Below are 20,714 nucleotides of genomic sequence, written 5' to 3'. Positions count from 1 at the left end.
AAATTTCTGACTTTTTCCCATGCTTCTTGATGTATATGTTGATTTATTTTTTTCACTGTCCTTTATTACACTCTTTACCTCCTACAGCTTTTGCAAGACATTTTTTTTTCCTCAAGGTATCTCTAGTCTCCTCTTCTTTCTGTGGCCTTTATGCATTTTCTTTAGTGTTATACAAATATCTTTCGCACACAAGCAAAAAAGTCAGAAAACAAGTCTCCAATTGAGCTCATTAGTCCACACTTTCTTTTCTCAGTTTTAGTATTAAAAGCATGTGGGGTGCACCCAGGTCTTCATGCCTATCTGCATATCTCAAATACCTAACAATTTATCCTTGTCTTGCCTTGCCTTGTCTTGCCTTGCCTTGCCTTCCCTTCTTTTCACTTCTCTTCCCTTCCCTTCCCTCCCCTTCCCTTCCTCTCCCTCACCTCCCTTTCCCATGTATCTTGCAAAAACAAATAAATAAAAATAGATAAAAATTGCCAGACTATTATAGTGGGAGTATTCTGAATACCAAAGCAAAATCTAGTTAGGATTCAAATCTATGTCTTAAATTGAAGGCTGTAATAGAGAAAAGGCAATCTGGAACTCTACTTTAAATCTGAGATTTTAAGTCACTGCATTTCATAAACGGCTACTTTATTGCAAGTAAGTTAATTTAATCAATTAATCATGTCTAAACATACCCAAGTTAGTAAAACACTTTTGATAGAGTTATGATCTATTTAAATAGCATCATCTAAATTTCATTAATTTTTTAACCCTCATTAATTTCTAATTTTCAGGTTTCGGATGCTTTTTCACACTGCTGACATTTTGGAATTGTACTTGTCATCACATGCTTCCTACACTGGCACATGATATGAAACCAAATATATCCTTGTTCTCGTGTGCAATATAGAATCAGAAGACTGAAAGATTTAAAAAGTCTCTCTTTTCCATTTCATCTGATTTTCTGCTTAGTTGTGGATAATTTTTCAGGGCAATGTATTGGAATTTTTGCGTACTATTTTCCATGTTTATTTTGCAGACAAACATCTTCATATTCAAATGTTTTTATATGTATACAATAGGACGACACAGACAGAATGAGACAGAGGATTAAGTATTAAAATGTATTTTCCTGAAAGCTGGAGTGTAAGTATAAACAAATATTTTAACATCTCCAAAACTGTCAGCTTAAATGTTCTTAAATGGTCTGATTCTTTAGGAAATTAACAAATCTGTAGCAGAGACAGTATACTGGGAGAAAGAAATGTGTGAAAAGACAAATATGGAATGGACAACAGGTGGTTCACATATGATTCATTCAACAATTCTCTATGCTCACTGTAGTATGGCTGATAAGTCTGGAATTGTTATGTATTTCCTCTGGTTCTTCTGACAGTCATGTTTGCCTTTTAAATTGTTTTAATTTTAGCAGTCATGCATTTTCTTATCCATATAATGACTGTTTTGTTTTTTTTTCTTTTCAGAGTTTGTGATATAACATAACATATTACGTTCAAGATTTTCTTTATGAGCAAAGATGTAGCACACCTTATATATAGGTAAAGCCAAGACTTTATATATAATACAAGTGACATCTTAGGATCTAATCATTATTAGTTCAAATCTAGTTATTAATAAGAAATAGTAATAAGAATGAAATTAAAATTGTTTTACCTACAGTTTTACCTACCTAAATTGTTTTCTAGCCCTTTTCATGGTGCTATTCTCACCCTTTCCATGCTCCCCTGGGTCCTAAGTTTTCATACTTAATGTCAGTGGCTGTGATGACAGGGGCACCAGTTAGCATTTGGCAGACCTCACCAGGACAAATATGATGTTGATGGTTTCTTCTTTCTCACTCTAGGATCCACTTGTGGTCATTTCTTTGTGTTTGCTAGTACCCTTTTGAGCCTTTGCTCTTTCTTCACTGGTTTGCAGCTCCAGGTAACACCCTAGTTTGCTGTAGATGGTGACTTTTACTTACATTAGATATTATTTCATTTTTCTCTTTGTTACCCAAAGAATCATCAAAAAATACCATTTTTATGCAGCTGTAGGTCTGCATTTCTCTAACTGACCATTGGTGAGTTGTCTGTAGTTGTGGAGGCTGCAGTGCAAAGGTTGGACCCCATCACTTACCACCCTGCGCCTGCACTACTCTTCACTGCGTCCTGTGTCTCTGCTTCTCAAGGCTTCTGCCACCACACCAGGACTGTACCTCTCTACACTGTCATTGTGTTAGAGTTGTAAATACTTCATTCTGTCATTAGGTGTATAAAACTATATTGTGAGTTGTACCTCACAAAGTTACACAAAATGAAAACAAACTATCGATAGACACCTGGCCAACTAGAGTGCTGTCACAGCTTAGCCAAGTTTCAGACTTCAGGTCAAGAAAATTTCAGAAAGAGCAAGCCTGACAATCCTCAGTCCTGATGCCTACCTAACTTCCAAACAGAGCTTATAGCCTGTTATTAATAATGTCAGTACTTTGTTTGAGGATACATGGTTCTACTGCTTTTTGGTAAAATCTTCATTAATGGTACTTAAAATCTTGTTTTGACATCGTCAGAAAGCTGTCTATTGAATCTAAGTATAGGCACTTTCCCTTTCCATTTAATCATGAAACCATTTAAATCAACATGAAATCATATTAGATACAAATGCAAGGATGCTGGCACATTCTAGCTGCAGTATACAAAAATAATTCTGATTACACTGGCAGATAGCAGCACTTCCCATGCACCTTAGTGGATGGAAATGAAACATTAAAAATGAATTTGTAACCCAGACCTCTGTATCTACTTATTTGGCATATTATCTTTAACATTTTCCACTTTATTTCCTCAATCTGATCAGTAGCTGGTCATCAAAACATATCTGGTACCACACACATCTGCAAAGTTCCCAAGTGGACCTTGCTCACTGGAGGTATGGCTCTCTCTGACCTGTATGTGTTTCTTGGCTTTTCACCCACACTCCCTCTCCAAAATATTCCACTTCATGGATGAAGATGATAGTCTGCATTTGCTGCAGATGGGCTGGGACCTATCTGGGTCCACTGGTGGGAAGATAGCTTTCCAATATTAAGAGTAATCCCTATTCACCTTTCTAAGGTAAAAATCTGTTTTCAGATTCCCGTTGACTTCTTTTTTTCTTTTTTTTCCAAAAAAGCATTTCAATATCTTTAACCGTAATTTAAAATCTTCTGCCCTAAGCATATGTGTTAACAGAATTAAATATTGCATAAAAAATCTCATGTAATCAAAGTGACATTCAGATGCCAGTAGTGGAAGCAGAAATGTGAGCAATAAGCACGTGGATTTTCATCTCTGAAGTGCCAAATGTTCCCTCCCTTCCTCTGTCTTTTGTTCATCATCTATTTGGTGCTTCAGGTTCAGTTTGGTTGTATTGGAATGCAGCCTATTGTTCAAGGCTTCACAAGAGGACTGCAAAATGTTATGGGAGTTAGGAGCATCTGGCTGGTTTGGCTGAAACTCCCTAACAAGCTTAGTTACCGTAGAAGCTAAAATAAAACATGAAGCTGAAGCAAAAGATAATGTTAATGAAAAAACTTCTTGGCTTTTGCATTAGCAAAACAAAAATATAGCCAATTTCATACCGTTGCAAGTTTACCAAGCAAAATGATAAAATATCTCAGCAAGTAAGAAACAGTTATTGGATATATTACCAAAGCCACTGAGAACTATCAACCAAAAATATACATTCTTTAAACTTAAGAATTTGTCTGCAATAGTGAAAAGCTATCATTGTTTTTCCCTTTCTTTGTATAAAATATTTTTTTCTGTCTCATAAGTATTTTTAACCATAAATTTTATGTTTTCAGATTTTATTATTTTCAGGGAGTTGGCTGAATAAATAGCCATGGTTGCTAGGTATTGGTAGGTATCTCCATTTCAACCCAAAAGTGGACTTTTTGCTGCACAGTAGTGATCTCTGTGTATGTTTATTCATCTGTATTATCACCAGTGATCTCTGTGTATGTTGGCTAAATACACATTGGTATTATCAGCCTGAATGTGGGAAGGCGTGTAAGGGTGCCTGGAATTTATAATGTTGTAAAACTCTAAGCAAAATGTGCCTCTGCTGAGAAGGCTTCTGCTTTTTTGTGTCCTTTCAGCTGTGAGCTGAAATGCAGTCCTGTCTGTCTACAATAAACCAGGTTATCTTTGAGGTTTGCAAATATGGAATTAGTCTGTGACGTAGACCTGAGAGACACAGTCTGTCCTATTTCTTAACGGAGGAATAAATAAAACTCATACAGTAATTAGTGTGAAGATACTTCCCAGCTTACAAATTCAAATGACTCACAGTACCAAATAAAAAGGTTAAGTTTCTTTTTCTAACTTTCTTATAACAAAAAATGAATTCTGATGAGATATCCTGCTAATTTTAATGACAGGCTTAAGAACTTTAAGATGAGATTTCAACAATATTGACTTTCCTGAGTTGCAAAATCACTTTGTTTCCAGGGATCTGAGTGATTTTCACTCTTTATCTTTTCAGGGATTTCCATCCCCCTAAATATCTCGTTAGTAGAATAATGTTAGGTAAAACAAAAAATAATAATAAAAAAATATCGGTGTCACTTGAGATCAGATCTGAATTCAGATTAGTTCTGTAACCTGTAGGCACTAAGAACATCATAAACGTATATCCAGTGGGACAATATAAGTGTTCAGAAAAGGAAGAAAACTTCTAGTACTTTAAAGATCCCAATTTTCACCTTGAACCATGAATTTTAATATATGCCTATTGTAAGATTTATTATTATTAATGGTAGCTTCAAATACAGATGTTATCTGATCTATATTCTTGATCTCAGTCACTATATATAACAACACATTTCACTGTTCAGTTATATGGTTTGAGGTGTTTCACTTCTTTAATAAAGTTGCAAAGATAAAAATTGAAACTTCCTTCCTCTTAAAGTGTGTGAACCATGGAGCCTTACTCAGAATGGGCACTGTGCAGCCTCTGAGACAAAGCAAGACAAGGGACATGGGCATGGCTGTCAAAGAGAAGAGAGCAGAAGCATTCTTCAGGAAATGCAAGAACTGATGGTCCTGAGCTATTTCATATTTTATTATTTAATATATTTTATATACATATTTAATTATTTATTGTAATATATTTTAGTATTTATCACAGTGTTTAAAACACTGTTCATGTGTTTTCTTATTTGTCTCTTTTCTGAATGAAAATAAAAAAGCTAGACCTGCTATAAGCACTTTTAAGTATTTTTTATGGCCTTGTCACACTTCTCAGAGCCACTTCTATCACACAAACATATGTCTGATGAAAACTTGGTACACAATTACAGTGCAAGCAAGGCAGTGCAGCTGATTTCTGATAGCATTATAATACTTCTTTTTTAATACAACCTTATTTACATTTTTTTCCTAACAGTCTCACATTGAGCGGAAGTGAGATTTCTGCAGTTTTCCCAGATCCATTTTTAAAAGCAACAGATTTCTAAGGCATAGAAAGCTTCAGTTCCTAAGGCATATGGGCCCTTTATTTTTTCTCCTGTAGTGGGACATAGAATTCATTCATACTAAATCTCATTGTTATCCTGTGTAGATCTCTAAAATTCCCCAGGTTGTCTCTGGTTCCAGACTAATCCAAGCCACATTCATCTCCCTGCAGGCGTCTCTGCTTCTCTAATCACCTCCTTAAGATATTTAATAAATATACAAAACAAGTCCCTTACTGAAGAATGTACTAACATACTTCTGGCAAATTTTTGCCTTGATGAAAATCAAACATTAACCCAAGTTTTTGTTTTCTGCCTTCTAGGCAACTTTGCTTTCTGCTTTTTGGTACGTTACAGGTGTTTAGAGAGAGTGCAGCGTGTTAGAAGCCTAGAAAACTTTTCTGCTATTCTGGACTTTATTGTAAGAGATTTCTAAAACAAATTTTCTCAACAGATCTGTGAGCAGGCTATATTTTGCCACAGGTATTTAGAAGTGGCACTAGCAGCGAGCCTCAGTGAGCTCTGGTTTGTCTGGCTTCTCAGGGAACAGACACCAGCTCCATAATCAGCCACCTTCCACCAGAATGCAGATAAGGACCACTGATGTAGGTCACACACAAAAGGCACTTAATCACTGCTCTTCCTTGGAAATGCAGTTTAGCTCTCAGCAGTGACATTATGGGCACTTAAAACCATCTCTGAAAAGAAATGTCAAACAGTTTAATTAGTGTTTTCTTCAGCCAGGCTATCACCTCCTTAGTCAGACCTCTGCTCTTTTCCAGCTTTCCTCAGATTTTGCATGTCTCTCTTAAGGAAGTTAAGTTGTAACTCGATTACAACACAGCAACTTTAACCCAAACGTAACAGCAAAGGCCCTTTTCTGTAACTAAAAATTGTGAAAGGTGGGAATGAATATTCAATTAGTGGCTCCTTTGGCAGCAAAGAACCATGAAAGGCCCCTAAAAATGTCAAGTAGTAAACACCAAAAGTAGCTTTAAACACAGACATCTTGCCAAATGATTTTAACTTCAGATTGTATTTTCACAGAACAGTTGCTGTGAGAAGGAATAATACGAGCTTAGTCTAGTCAGAACATTAACTGGTGTACAATTTATAGACATAGCCCTTCCTACAGAGTGAGCCAAGAAAAAGGGAAACTCAGAAGTGAGGAGTGCTTTATGCAGTCTTTTCTGAGTGCTTTGTACATCCAAGAATAAGTCGTCTGATCTCACCAGCAACCAGACACTGAAATTGAACAGCCTGAATAGAATCACATGCCATTGAAGAATTCCTGTTGTCACATATCACAGTGAAATGAAATGGCAGTTTTCCTGGTGCTTTTTAAAGTAAAGGAACCTGTTCCTTTATTGTCTGTTGGAAGGATCCTGTAGTCATGCAGAGTATATTTATATTGTCATGTATTCTACACCCAATTCTGCATTTCAACTTAGTCCCTCACCCGCCACCCTGCCATCAACACCCTCTACATGCTTGGCCACATTTGGATTTTGCACCAGTGCTTTCCAGCTGTCTTCCTGAGTGTGGAAACTTGCACGCAGTGGAGAGATGAATAACACTCCAGTTCTACACCTACGTGGATAATAAGTATGTGTAGTATAACCTGTATAAAGGTTGGTAATATGGATATAACTCTGCCAGACCCAGCTCTATTTTACTTCCCAGGAATCTTGCAAAGCTGTCTAGCAAACCAGGCACTTTCTTCAACAGTTATCTCATGCTCAGTTCTGGCAGGCTACTGTGAAATGCCATGGCTGGTGATCTGTGAAACAGCCTTTGCATCCTCTGGATTAAATCCACATCAGTCATATCAGTTATTTTAGAGGCTCATATATAGTTGCCTATATAGCCAATCTGAGAAAGCTCATGTCATTTTGAACATTTGCAAAGAACAACCAAATTATTATTTAGTATTCAGGAAATTTTCTGTGCATTTACTGTATAGAAAACATAAAGAGTCATTCTAACAGTGGACTTGCATTGATTCAAATAAAAAAAAATAATAATAATATAAAAAAAAACAGTGCTAGGTGGTTTACTGCAGGCCTCATATCAGAAATTACATTTGCCATACTTCACTGTGCTGCTAGAATCTCTCTCAAAAAGTTCACACTAAGTGTAAGCAAGGCCCCCTAGAGCCCAGAGTAGACGGTCACTGGTCTCCCAGATCATGCACATTGACTGTCTCCATATGAGCTCTGGAGGCACCACTGAGACTTTCTGTCCAGATGCCATCTACAGCACTACCAAATGTCTTGCTGGAAGCAGTACAGGGGAAGACAGAGTGGTCAAAGTCCATATATATGTCTTCTAAACACAAGCCTCTTTAAAACTTACTTTGAATGGTGGATGGGCTCAGGTCAAGAGGACACAATGCCGAGGTGTAAACAGCATGCATCAGAAGCACATCTTATCTTGTCCCTCCTTTCAATATAGTTCACCAACCCATCTTCGCCAGCATGAAAGGGCTGCCAAACTTCCAACCAGAAGACTGAAATGTGCACTTTGTTTATAATAAACAGCATTTGTCCAGCCTGGCATTTTTTACACAACACAATTTCAAAGCTAATGTCACTACTAGAACCATCATAATATTGTAGTACCTGCCGTAATTTTGCTGCACAATAATTTCCATGTGATTTAGAAATCCATAACCTTCCACAGTTGATTCACAATCCTCACTGTTCTGCTATAGCGCTCTTAGCAGGTGGTTCAGCAGTAGCTTCTGGATGTGCTCTGAATTCAGATGTGCTATGGACTTTTATGTACAATAGTTTAGGGAGGTCTGCATTCATTGTGCTTACATGGTCTGATCCTGGAAAAGAAAAAAGCCTGCTCTTCTTCCTCACAGGAGGAATCCCCTCTGCTGATTCTTATCTTCCTATCCTCAGCCTTCTTAAACCATAAGCTCACAAAGGCTCATGACAGCACTGCAGCCACCCATTTTGAGAAAATTCACTCAGCTTTTCTCAGGACATTCTAACAAGTTATTTGGGTCATAAATCATGCTTGTAATTTGACAGTGGTCACTCTAGCTGTAGATGAAACTGGAAAAATGTACTCCCGGCCAGGCACAGAATGATGAGACAAAATATGTTTGCTTCTTCATGTAAGGTAGGCTTCAGATACTCACCAAGACACATGATGAAGTCTTGCATTTGACCTTTGGCACTAAACTTCTTTCCTTCTCAAACAAACCAGTTCTTTTCTTCTCGTAGGTGCCTTGGTACAGCTCCAGCTTTTGCTCTTGCTTTTCCCTTCACTGCTCCCAGCAACATGTTCCTCCTTTCAAAATCAACATTATATTTCTGCCAACAAAGATATTGGATGCTATAATTTACCCTTACCTTTCCCTATAAGAAGGAAAAATTACCTTGGGAGGACAACTCTGGGACCCAGAGGAGAATTGGAAGAGTGAGGCTTGAGTATATCATTTTTCCTCTGTTATCGGGAATGAGTTGAAATAATTGGATAATTTGGTTTAGGAGTGTTATTATCAGTGGACCTAGACTAATAATTAATTGACCAGAACATCAAGACTAACAGTAAATTCTTGGCTTCATATATAAGGTGTATCTCTATAGACCACCTGAATTGGATGCGATATTTTCTCTGGACCCTATTCTTGTGGACTGACTGTTGAAATACAGATATAACAACTGGTGAAGAATACAGGTAGCCTAGTCTGTGATTTGCAGTGATGCAACTAGATCCTTGCCATCTGCAGATTACCCCAAGTATATCTACACTGTTTAAGACACAGTGTATTCTGAAACATTTTCATCATACCCTTGGCAAGATCCTTTTAGGACATCCCACACTTCATTTATATCCATTGAACTACTTCATTACCTAACACCAAAACCCTCATTAAACTGTTACATTCTTTACTCAGACTGAACTTACTGTAGCAGCAATTGAGACAAAGTGAGTGCTGCAAGTCTGAAAGCAAAGAAGGCAGACTAGACACACTCTGTATCATCAGAAGCGCATATATTGTTTTCACATTCAGCTTTGAAAACAGTGATTTGCAGTAATCCAGCTAAATGCATTCCCCTAGCACCCAAATAAAGGACAATAAACAATTGCTTTCAAAGGAAGTCAAGTTTCAAAAGTGAGAGGAGAAAGAGACTGCATCATCTACTAATGATTGTTAGGGATTTTACTTCACTCAGACAATTGTCTGATGGATGTCATTATACAGCTCTTACAATTCTAAAGGGATTGCAGCAGAGGGCTATTTCTTAGAACAGCAGTTTATTGTGGAGAAAAGGTCCTGAAAATGGAGACAAAAGGGGGACTTTTAATCAGAGCACTAATGTGGGCTGTCTGTGATGAAGCTCTTACCATTCTGCCACAAGAAGTGTTCGGCACTCAAAGACAGATTCTGTGCAACGGTAATAGAGGCTTTTAAATCATTATTTGCACTTTAAACATAGGGAGATGTTTGATTGATTCACAAAACATTACTCAGAAAGGAAAATAACTGGGAAGATGAATTATGACCTTCTTTTTTCTTTTTTCTTTTTCTTTTTTTTTTTTTTCCTGGACACAGTAGCCTGTGGTTATTTCTTACTAAAAGCAAATCTAGTAGTTCAGGCCCAGTTAATTTAAGTTCTGTCTGCAAGTAGCCTTCTAATTAGTGACAGTTTCATTGTTCCAATGACATGGATATATCTCTATAAAGGAAAATAATAGCATAAAGAGAAAGTGACTGATCTGGTAGGTAGGCTAATCCCATAATAGGTTTTGAATACCAGGATGAAAAAAAAAAAAAAGGCAGATAAGTAGGGGTCAGTTCAAGGGAAGCATAACAGTCAAGTGATACTCAAAGGTGAAGAAATACTTGGCAGCTCTGCCTGGTTCATAGGGCTAGAATGTTTTCACTGAGACATTCTGAATTAGATTCATCACATTAAGAAAGAGACTATGGTAACTTTAATGAAGAATGAAATAACTTGCAGCTAGTAAAATAAGATGCCAGAAAATTGCATTTTGCCATATCAGGTACTTTTCAGATGCAGAAAAATCTTCAGGGTTTCACTCTGAAACACTATGGAAGCCCAACAGATTCCAAGCTGGAGTTCACATAACTTCACTGAAACTTCAGTGACCTTCACTGAAAGGTGTGTTACAGAGAATAAGTTTTTAAGCTGCTGCTTCATTTTTTTATGATTACCACATTAGGGCTCCAAGCTAGTGTGCTGCACACAGAAACTGAATGATGTTTTTTAGTTTGTTTGTTTTAATTTCAGTTGAATAGAACAGAAATGCAATGTTTGTGATTACCTGAAGAATTCTGCTTTTATTTTTCTAATAGGTCTTAAAACATTTTTTGTACAGCTTTGAATAATATGGAATTATACAGAATACAGCTGAATTCCACTGGTGATATTAGTAATTCTGTGCAAAACTGAAACAGAGTACAATATTTTGCATGTGCTAATATGCCAGTCAGGACTGTTCTTTCATATGTGTGGAAGTGCACAGGGGCAAAAAAAAGTACCATCTAATGCACCATTATGTAAATAAAGTTAATCATCCACACAAAATATCCCAAGAAACATAGACATAGAGAGTAAAAAGAAAGCAATTTAATAAGCTTATTTATCTTGCACTAAGAAAGTTATTACTCCATGATTTAATTTATTCTAAAAAGAAAGAAATACGAAAACATTCATTTAGTTACATAACTGCAAGCTTTCTGATTACTTGCTTTCTGATTACTTTCAGACAGACTGTATCATTGTTATTTTTGTCTTTGCCAAAAATATTGAAAAAAAATATGAGAAAAACTTGCAATCTAAGTGAAATATTGAAATGAAATATGAAATATTTTCAAAATGGTTATATTTCTTTAAAGAACAATAAACATCATTGTTTTATATGAAATTGCAAAACAATCAGTTTCTAACATTGGTATCTTAAGATTTTATTTTACTTTTTTTTTTTTTTTCAAATAGTCAATACACAAACGCATCAAAGTTATTGATAGTATTCAGAAAAACAAAGCTTTTTGTATAACATTAATTTCCTCTGTATTCACTGTCAGAACAATGAAAAGGAAACCACTTAAAAACATTTGCCACAATATATGAAATATTAAAATGTTTGCACAGAATGTTTCCATTTTTCCTAAACTTGTTTTTTATATTCAATAATCAGAGAAAATCTTTTTTTTTATAATGTGAACAGAAGTAATCTCTGAGTGTGTCTAGATTCTCTTTGTTTGGGATTTCCAAGGAGGAAGAAGAGCCTGGGAAATGTTGCCTTTTAACCATGAGGAATAACGAAATCTTTGTTTTGGGGTAAAAGGTAAAGACTGAACACACGTTGAAAGCTCTTACCAATGGGTGTTCATCATTCTGAAAGATGAGTCCCTATCTTTCAAGTGCCCTACTTGAAAGTTGCCCTGTACTTCTGTCTTCAGTTCCCACCCCAGATGATTTCTGCATCTTGGCTGACAAGCATCCAAAACACACCATTTCCCTTTCACTTCTGTAGCTCGTTATTTGGCCCATTTGCTTACTTTCCATATTCACCTATATTGGCTGTCTTTTCTAAGCACTGCGCTCTGCCAGGACTGTGATCAGATTTACCTCCTGCCCACTGAACAGCACCCAGCAACTCTCCTGTCCATTCTTCTCTCCCCACTACCCTGCCACCAGCAGTCCTGCCTCACCTTGTTTCCCAGCCCTTCTTGTCTTCATACCTTGTTCCCTCTGTCACTTGAAATCTCCCCTCCTCCATCTTCAGCTCTTTTTCCCCCTATATTCTCAACAGGTGTATACCTTGTCCCTTAAGTCCTTCTTTCCTCTTTTATTTTTCCCCTCTCACTCTAATTCTACTCTTTTAGTCCCTAGGTGTCTAGGTAGTTTCTAGTAATTAATCTGTTCTTCTTTTAATTCACTGCACTCTCCCCTTTTAGTATAACCTTTTCTTGGCAGCTTTGCCCGTTCTCTCCATAAATATTATGTACCAAATAACACTGAGTTTTTTTCTAGTCATGCTTACATTTCTTTGATCTTTATGAATGACTTAAAAAAAAAAAAGGAAAGAAAAAAAAAAGATTAAATTCCCTTCACACATTCTTATCCTTATCCATCTTATAAACCTTAACCTGGCTCCAAAAATGTTTTGAGACATCGGAGGCTTCAGTAAACAGCTCATGTCTGACTGTTTTTGCTGGACTACTACATGGGAAGAGCAGGTCTTTTATTTCCAGTGCATAACTCAACATGTCTCTATACAGGTGCATTATATTTGTTGAAGTTATGTAACAATAATAAAATCAACTTTGTTCTGAGACAATACATGAAAAATTACTGTTAGTGATATATTTTTTTCTTTGTATGTAGAATTAGTGGTGTGTGAATGCAAGGAGATATAATGAACCATTTTATCACTTTTAGACTTTGATTAAATAAAGAGGGAAAAAAGGTAATTATGTGAAAAGATACATTTGGGGTGGTGGTGAGGATAAAACTAGGAAGTAATGGGTTAGAATTAACTCAAACCAAAGCAATCCTCAAAAAATATATATATTTTTACTCTTTGCAAGCAGGTATTGAAAGCTCATATTCAACAAGTAGTGTTTGTTTTGTACTGGGACAGGATATTACTTAATTAACACAGCAATGAGGGATTGATATGAACTGCAGATGTCTCCACTTTCCAAAATAAATATAATAATCATTAATTGGCAAACGTACCCTACATAATAGTAACTACTTCACAAATGTAGAATAAGGGTAGCATTTCCAAACATAAATTCATTTTCCTAAATGTGGATTTAGTAATTTAAAAGTATAAGCAAGGCTTTCCAAAAGCTTCACCTATTTATGTGGACTTTAGTCTCCCTAGGTGTCTCACCTGAGATAAGTTGTTTAAACCTAGACTGGACAAAGTCACGGTAAACATAGTGAGGAAAAATAGCAGGAGAAATGACTAAATGTGTATGTTTCTGAACATGTGTAAGAATGTATATATACCTCTATTCACATAGGTATGACCTATTATAAGTATTTCCATTCACACCTATATATATCCTATTTATAATTTCTATGCTATATCTAAAGCTCTTCAGATAGATGAAGTCCCATATTTATTTATTTGCGTGAGATGTCATAATATAATACAATTTAACACAACCCTTCTGGTAGACAGAAAATTATCAAAACTATATGACTTCTGTTTTTTTAGACAGTCAGAATCCTTATTACAGAATGTTTCAGAATAGCTAAATAAAAAATAAAGATATGAAAATAGCCTGGGATGCACTAAAGAAAAAAAAAATAATTAAAAGATCTGCAAAGAAGGGAGAATATTTATTATCCCAAATTCTGTTGCTCTTTGTAACGTGTTCCCATTATTTTCATCATCTAGGTCTTAAAATGTTTTTTCTTTTGTTGCTTGTTTTTTGTTTGTTTGTTTGTTTTTTAATTGTCATTTATCACTGTCTGCAACAGCAGTTTGTGCGTTAGATGCTTACCACATTTTAAGTTTCATCCACATGTTCTTGCATTTCTAAATACATGTGTTGGATGATTCTGCCAATGGGACATGTTTAGCTCCATTTCAAAAAAAGAAAATCAATTAGTTGAGCCATATAATTCAGGGTAAATTTTCTGTCAGATCCTATGACTTGGTGGAGCTGGTTTGCAAATGCCTTCTAGCTTGTTGTATGACATCTTGAACGGACTTTTATTCTCTTGTCTCTCAATAAGAATCAACTCAATTTATACCTAATGAGTATGCATACAGGAATTTATACTTTTATCACATCTGGCAGTGTGCTGGACAGCTATCCCATCAATTTTCTTGAGAAACAGACAAATTAAAAAGCTTTGGATTAGGGGGACCTCAAGTTGTCATGCAGCTTGAGTGCCTTTACTGTAGTTTTATCATTAGTGTCTCTTCTTTGAAAGAGACTTAAAATAGTTGTTATCATAAACCATCTTTTCCTCCTCCACACTACTACTTCCTAACATTCTGATGCTCAACCATCTGGATGTGCCATGTTAATCTGTCTTATCTGGTCTAAGCTTATATTTACTGCCATTACTTAAGTCTCCATCATACTTTTCTGGATCTTCTAACATTCAGCTTACAATATTATCTTAAAACGTTTGCCTGTATTATTACCATAGTCAAATCCCCCTGCCTGGTCTTGCTTCCTCACTAACTCCATTTTAGCTAAGGAGTTGGCAGAGGCCTTCCTTCATCTTCAATTTTTATTGTACTGCCTAGATGTACCTTCACTCATCCTAACTTTTCAGAAACAATAGTTTACAGACTTGATTGTGTAATGACAAGCTTTCACTGCCTTTATTTACAGTGATTATTACATACAGCAAACCATGTTCTATGTCTCCTCCCTAGCACTGAACTTAGAAAAAAAATCCAAAATGAGACTAACAAAAGCAAATCAAATACAAATTTTGTGTGTTCCCACTCTTCTCTAGCTCCTGAAGGTCCTTTTCTATTTTCTGACTTTGTCTCTGTGTGTTTCTATTCTTATCCTGTGTGGACAGAATGCGGTACCAACAAATAATCATGAATTACAGACATGCTTGGTGAGACGCTCTGGTGAGGCTGCACCTTAAGTCCTGTGTTGAGTTTTGGGCTTCTCACTACAAGAAGGACATCAAGGTGCTGGAATGTGTCCAAAGAAGAGCAACAAATCTGATGGAGGGTCTAGAGAACAAGTCTTATGAGGAGCGGCTGAGGAAACTGACATTATTACACTAGAGAAAAGGAAGCTCAGGGGTGACCTTATTGCTTTCTACAACTACCCCAAAGGAGGTTGTAGCGGGGTGGGTGTCAGTCACATCTCCCAAGCAACAAGCAATAGGGCAAGAGGAAATAGCCTCAGGTTGTGCCCGGGAAGGTTGAGGTTGGATATTAGGAAAAAAAAAATTACTGAAAGGGTTGTGGAGCATTGGAACAGGCTGTCCAGGGAAGTGGTTGAGTCATCATCCCTGGAGGCATTCAAAAGATGTGCAGACGTGGTGCTTAGGGACAAGGTTTAGTAGTGGACTTGACAGTGCTAGGTTAAGGAGTGGACTTGATGGTCTTAGAGGTCTTTTCCAAGCTAAATAATTCTATGATTCTGTGACGTTCCTTGGGCTTTTTTTTTTTTTTTTTTGTAAGGGAAGAGAAGGACAAATAGCATTAAGATTTTTCTTAGGGAATTTAGTATTTTGAGTTTATATCCTGAGATATTTCATGTGTTTTTGTTTTTGTTTTTTCCTAAAAGAAAATGTTAATATCTGCAAATGGTATTTGAATTAGACACTGGATTGCTTTCTGTCTCCCAGACAGAATGATAGGGAAATTATTTTATAACATTTTTTTCCTCCACAAATTTTGCCACAGTAGATGGAATTATGCCCTTTCCCAGAATTAAAATTATGGAATTAAAAATACATACATATCAAATATAAATAATGTCTCTTCTCATTAGTTAGGTACAAGACTGCACGGTCAGTATGGCAGGGCTGTTAGAAACTTGTAAGCACATATCGTCCTCTATATATTCTTCCAGGTATGATGACATCATAAATTTTGTTATCTGTTTATCGTGGCTTATATTTAGTGACCCAATACCTAACATTCGGTGAAGCTAATGATTGTATTTTATGTAGTGATATTCCCTGCTGAAATACTCTCCTAATAAAAGGCATGCTGGGTAATGGTTTAACTTTTCTGTGTAGATAATAAAAAGGGCATTTCAGGACAACAACAAAATATTTTTCCTATTAGATCTTTGGTCTTTGTTGTACATCTACTTTTCAATTCTGTGGAATGAAATGAAATAAAAAAGAAATTATTATTTTGAAGTTGGGCTTCCACTTACTATGTTTCGATATTACCATGAGTTTCGTGAAAAAGGCTCTCATTCATGTTCCCACCTCCCTCTTTACAAAGTGATATGAGGATCCTTTTACATAACTTACCTATTAAGATTTTATGTTTACTGAACTGCAGCAGAGAGCTTAACATAGGCATGAAACTACAATGTCTGGACAGAAACAACTGTTTTAGCTGTCTCCAAAGAGTAAAAGCTATTTTCTGCAAATTTAAGAGCTCCTAAAGTGGGTTGGTACTGAATTGAGTCATGCAGAGGCTACCTGAGACCTCTCTAGCAAGGGGAACTTTTAATCTGTCCTATGTCTGAGACTAAGAAGCCTCAACAAGCCTAAAGATATTTTGGACTGTCCCACTACATCTCTGACTAGGGAAAGTGAAACTGTATTCACCCCAGGAAGAAGAAAGGTAAATGATTATTTATTTTAGCCTTGAACAGAAGGCATAGCTTCTTTATTTGCCTATATTAGAAACCACGGGGAAAAAAGGGAGGGATTCAATCTGAAATCAAGATATGTAATTAAAAATGTCAACATGTAAACTAGGTGTCTGAACTTCCATTACAGTCAAAAGCTAGACTATGTAGAGCATGATTTGAGTAGATAACATAAGTATCTGGTACCATCTGATATACTCTGGGGTTTCTTGTCTGGTATCTACCTGATGTCTGTGTTCAAGCAACACACAAAGATATGAAGAAAAGCACAGTTGATATAATCTAGCTCTAATGCTATCTTCAAGTTATATGGAACAAGATAACAGAAAGTCCTAAAAAGGAAAAATAGAGAATAAGAGATCATGATCCTCCCATTGTTTGAAAATGATAGGATGTCTCTTCCCTTTTTTACCCCTTTGGTTCAGATTAGACCCACTTCTGCAATTCCCCAAAAGGAGTTCTGGACAGATTGATTCAAATATAATACCAAAATACGTATTAGCTTTTATACTATGTAAAATATATTTTAAAAATTATATTCTCTGCAGTAAAATACAAAGTGAGGATCAAAAAATACAAGCATAAGAGGCAGTTGCTGACAGAGGATGTCACAGATTGCTGAGTTGCACTGTGAAGACACTAACCACTGACTAGCATGAACTTCCTTCAAGATATCTTCAGTTCAAGGACCATTCATTGTTTGGAATATAGGCTGCATGGAGAACATTCTGATTCTTCCTTTGCTCTTGTAGAATGCATATCTTCAAATCATAAAATGTTATTTCATTATCAATGGTTCCTATTGACATGCTTAGCATTTCTCATAGCAGATACAAATAAACCCAGAAACTCAGCTTTTGTTATTTTCATTCTACAGTTGTATTTGACTTACTCAGAAAACAAACAAATACAGCAGGTACATAAGAAATAATTAAATGATAGAACCTCAGCTGTACTTCAGTCCCAAGGGCTTGGTCCAATGTCTGAAGATATTTTATTCCACTACAAACAAGAACTACTGTGCTTATCCCCCTGGAATGCAGCATTTATTACTTACCTGGCAGGTGTGAAGTGTTGCATGCTAAAAGGATTATCTCCCCCTCCTTCTCTCCACCTCCTGTTTTGTTCAGGCAAAGCAGAAGAAGAGAGGGAGGAGATAATCCTCTTCAAATAGAGCATTTGTTACCTTAGTTGCGAGCATGAAGCCCTGCTTTCCAAGAAGAGTTATCACAGGACAGTCTCCTTATACAAGTATTAAACCCCATTGTAAGCAAACTAAATATTCGTATCAATCTGACAGCTGCTTTCTTGAGAAAGTTCAAGACTTTTTACCATTCTTTACAACACCATATTGAAACCACGTTCTTCTTATTGGATTATTGGTATAGAGATTTTTAGCCAACAGATACAATCAGTTACAGTGATTGTAAAGCAACGATTATTAATATTTTATTTTGCATTTCCTTGCCTTTTTTTTCTTTTTATTTCAGACAAAAGCCTCCAAAACAAACAAACAAATAAATAAATAATCTCTTTACATGTTGTTAGAGGTTTGTGTTGGATGGATTTGCTCATTTCAAAAGCATCAATTCTTTGTTTCACAGACAACTGCCTTTGTGAGCAGTTCAGCAACGCAGCTGCTTGCTACAGATCTGCTGGAGGAGTTTCTCTTGCTGGAGGTGAGTTCCTCCGTCTTTCAGTTAAAATTAGCTGAGTCAGTGCTGAGCCATAGCAATCTGAGGCATTCTAAATAAACTTGACTACCGCATCCACTCTGGACCTTGCCATGTAGTCCTCGCCTCCCTGCTACAAGAACTAGTGCTACTCTATGCTCATTCTGACCCAGTTTGGCTTGAAAAAAATTACAAATATAGAAAGAGTGTCACACAGGCTTGAGTACCACCACAAAGTAAAGAGAACACCCATGTGGCTATAGGGCAAGAGAGGGAAAAGGCACCACAGGGGTTTCAATTTAGCTTGGTTAATGCTGTTGTGGAGCTGCAGTGTGAATGAAAACACCCTTCCATTTAACTTAGGCCCATTTTGCTGTAGTGGGTTACTGAGCAAACGGAAGAGTCTCAAGTCAACAAATTAGGAATTCATGAATTTCCTGCAGGAACAGGGAACTAAAGTGGTGAAGGAAAGTGTTAGTTGATGTAGACAAGGAGAAGTGGGAGAGCAAGCCTGCCCACTTTCTTGGAGCAGACAGAATAACAATTATAATCACACCAAAGGCTGTGATTTGCAATTACAGTATTTTTTATCTAGACGTGGAATATAGTCAAAAGGGATTGGTACAAGTAGGAAAGAAAAGATTCTAATAAAAATTGTTCCTTGAAGCAAAGAGATTGATAATTCTGTGGAAGCTACATTGGGGGACATATCTCTGGCTTTTTCTTTGTAGCTTCATGCAATTTCATTGAGTCCTAAAATTTCCTATAAGACATTCAGGGTATCTGTATTGCCAGAATAATTCTTCAAGGAAAAAGGTACCATTAAGCAAGTTTTCATGCAAATTGATCTGCAGGAGCAGGTTTGCCAGTTAGGAAAACAGTGCAGACTCCAATATACGCTTTACCTAGGCTTCCTTACAGAAAGATTTAAGGACAAAGTCCCAACATGTCTACTCCTATTTTTAACTGTCATTCAGAAGTAGAAAATGCAAAGGGCACAGCATGTGTTTCCAAAGTAAGAAGAAACAAAGAAAAAGAAAATTGCCACACGGACAATATTTCCTTGTACATATGCCAGCTGGCAATGTAGCTGTTTGGTTACGCTGACATTGATTAAATCACTCCCTTGTGCAGAACCTCTGATATTTTGTACTTTCCATCTCTCTCTTAACTGTGTGAAAACTTTTGTGTGCAATTTGCTTCTGTTATCCTTTCTTTTGAGAGAATTTCTAATTCATTTGCAGCACTACCAGCTTTTCAGGATTCATGTAGAGGTTCGGTAACTATGCTTGCTTTTATTTTCAGCCATTGACAGCATGCTATAGAAGAGGAGAATTGAGGATAAATGATGTGCTTAGTATTAAACTGCCTAAAACACCCACTTTGTTCCAAGAATGCTGTTGCTCTCTCTCAGTGCAGCTTTTTCAACCAATTCTGAGGAAAAAAAAAAAAAAAAAAAACCTCCAAGCTAAATTAATGTTTGCACCTATTGTTTTACACAATAAAATAATGTTGTCAGGGAAAATATTTTTCCAAAGTGTACTTCTTTGAAGAACCAGAACATTCAAGAAGCTAATACTGTTAATGCAGAAATGGTTTAGAATATATGTAAACACATTGACAATGGCAATACACATCTGGATTTTCTGTGTAGGGCATTACTCTCTATGTTTTGCTGAGTCACAGGATCTATTTAAATGACAAGGTGATTCAATGAGGAGAGGATACTGTTTGAATTCTGTTCTTTTTTAAATAAAAAGGGCTTGATATTGTACATCCAAATACTGTGTGACTAAATACCTAGGGCTCATTATGCTTTCAGTAGTTATTTTGTGAAACCAGAAATTTCATTAGTGTATTATTTGCTATTTTTTCACTTACTGGTCTCCTGCTAATAAATTTGTCAGGCAGTAAAGGAACAGAAATACTGTAAGATCGTTTGAATTGAACAGCCAATATAAACAATCTGTCATCTCTGTGTAACACATACTGAACATTCAGAAAATGCTTATGTATTCTAAGTATGTTCACAGCCAATCTGCTTGCCTCATAAATGTTTTTCAAATTAATGAAAAACTAACATTTGTCAAATTTCTCTGATTAATATTATTCAGTCTATATTTGTTTCTTCTCCAGCCTGTAATTTTTTTTCTTGCCTGTCAAGACAAAAGGAAATTGTGATAAGATCTGAAACATATAACTGAAGACATGAGAAGGATCTCGTTATATATCT

The 20,714-nt window shown here is 36.3% G+C and overlaps 1 long non-coding RNA gene across 2 annotated transcripts in view; it reads right to left on the bottom strand.

Annotated features, from left to right (window-relative positions):
* Positions 1 to 20,714, bottom strand: part of LOC308178620 — a 225,195-nt gene that overhangs the window by 18,544 nt on the left and 185,937 nt on the right. Inside the window, exon 1 of one of the 2 annotated variants that reach the window (XR_013939857.1) lies at positions 17,866 to 19,797. The exons of the other annotated variant lie outside the window; for it this stretch is intronic. This is a non-coding gene — a long non-coding RNA (uncharacterized lncRNA). Of the gene's footprint in view, positions 1 to 17,865; positions 19,798 to 20,714 lie in introns of those variants that run through there. 2 annotated transcript variants of the gene reach the window in all.

Source organism: Anser brachyrhynchus (genome assembly GCF_964034855.1).
Source record: "Anser brachyrhynchus genome assembly, chromosome: 1".
NCBI classification, from domain to species: Eukaryota; Metazoa; Chordata; class Aves; order Anseriformes; family Anatidae; genus Anser; species Anser brachyrhynchus.
The sequence above is the reverse complement of the archived record's forward strand: the minus strand, read 5'-3'. Positions and strand labels throughout refer to the sequence as shown.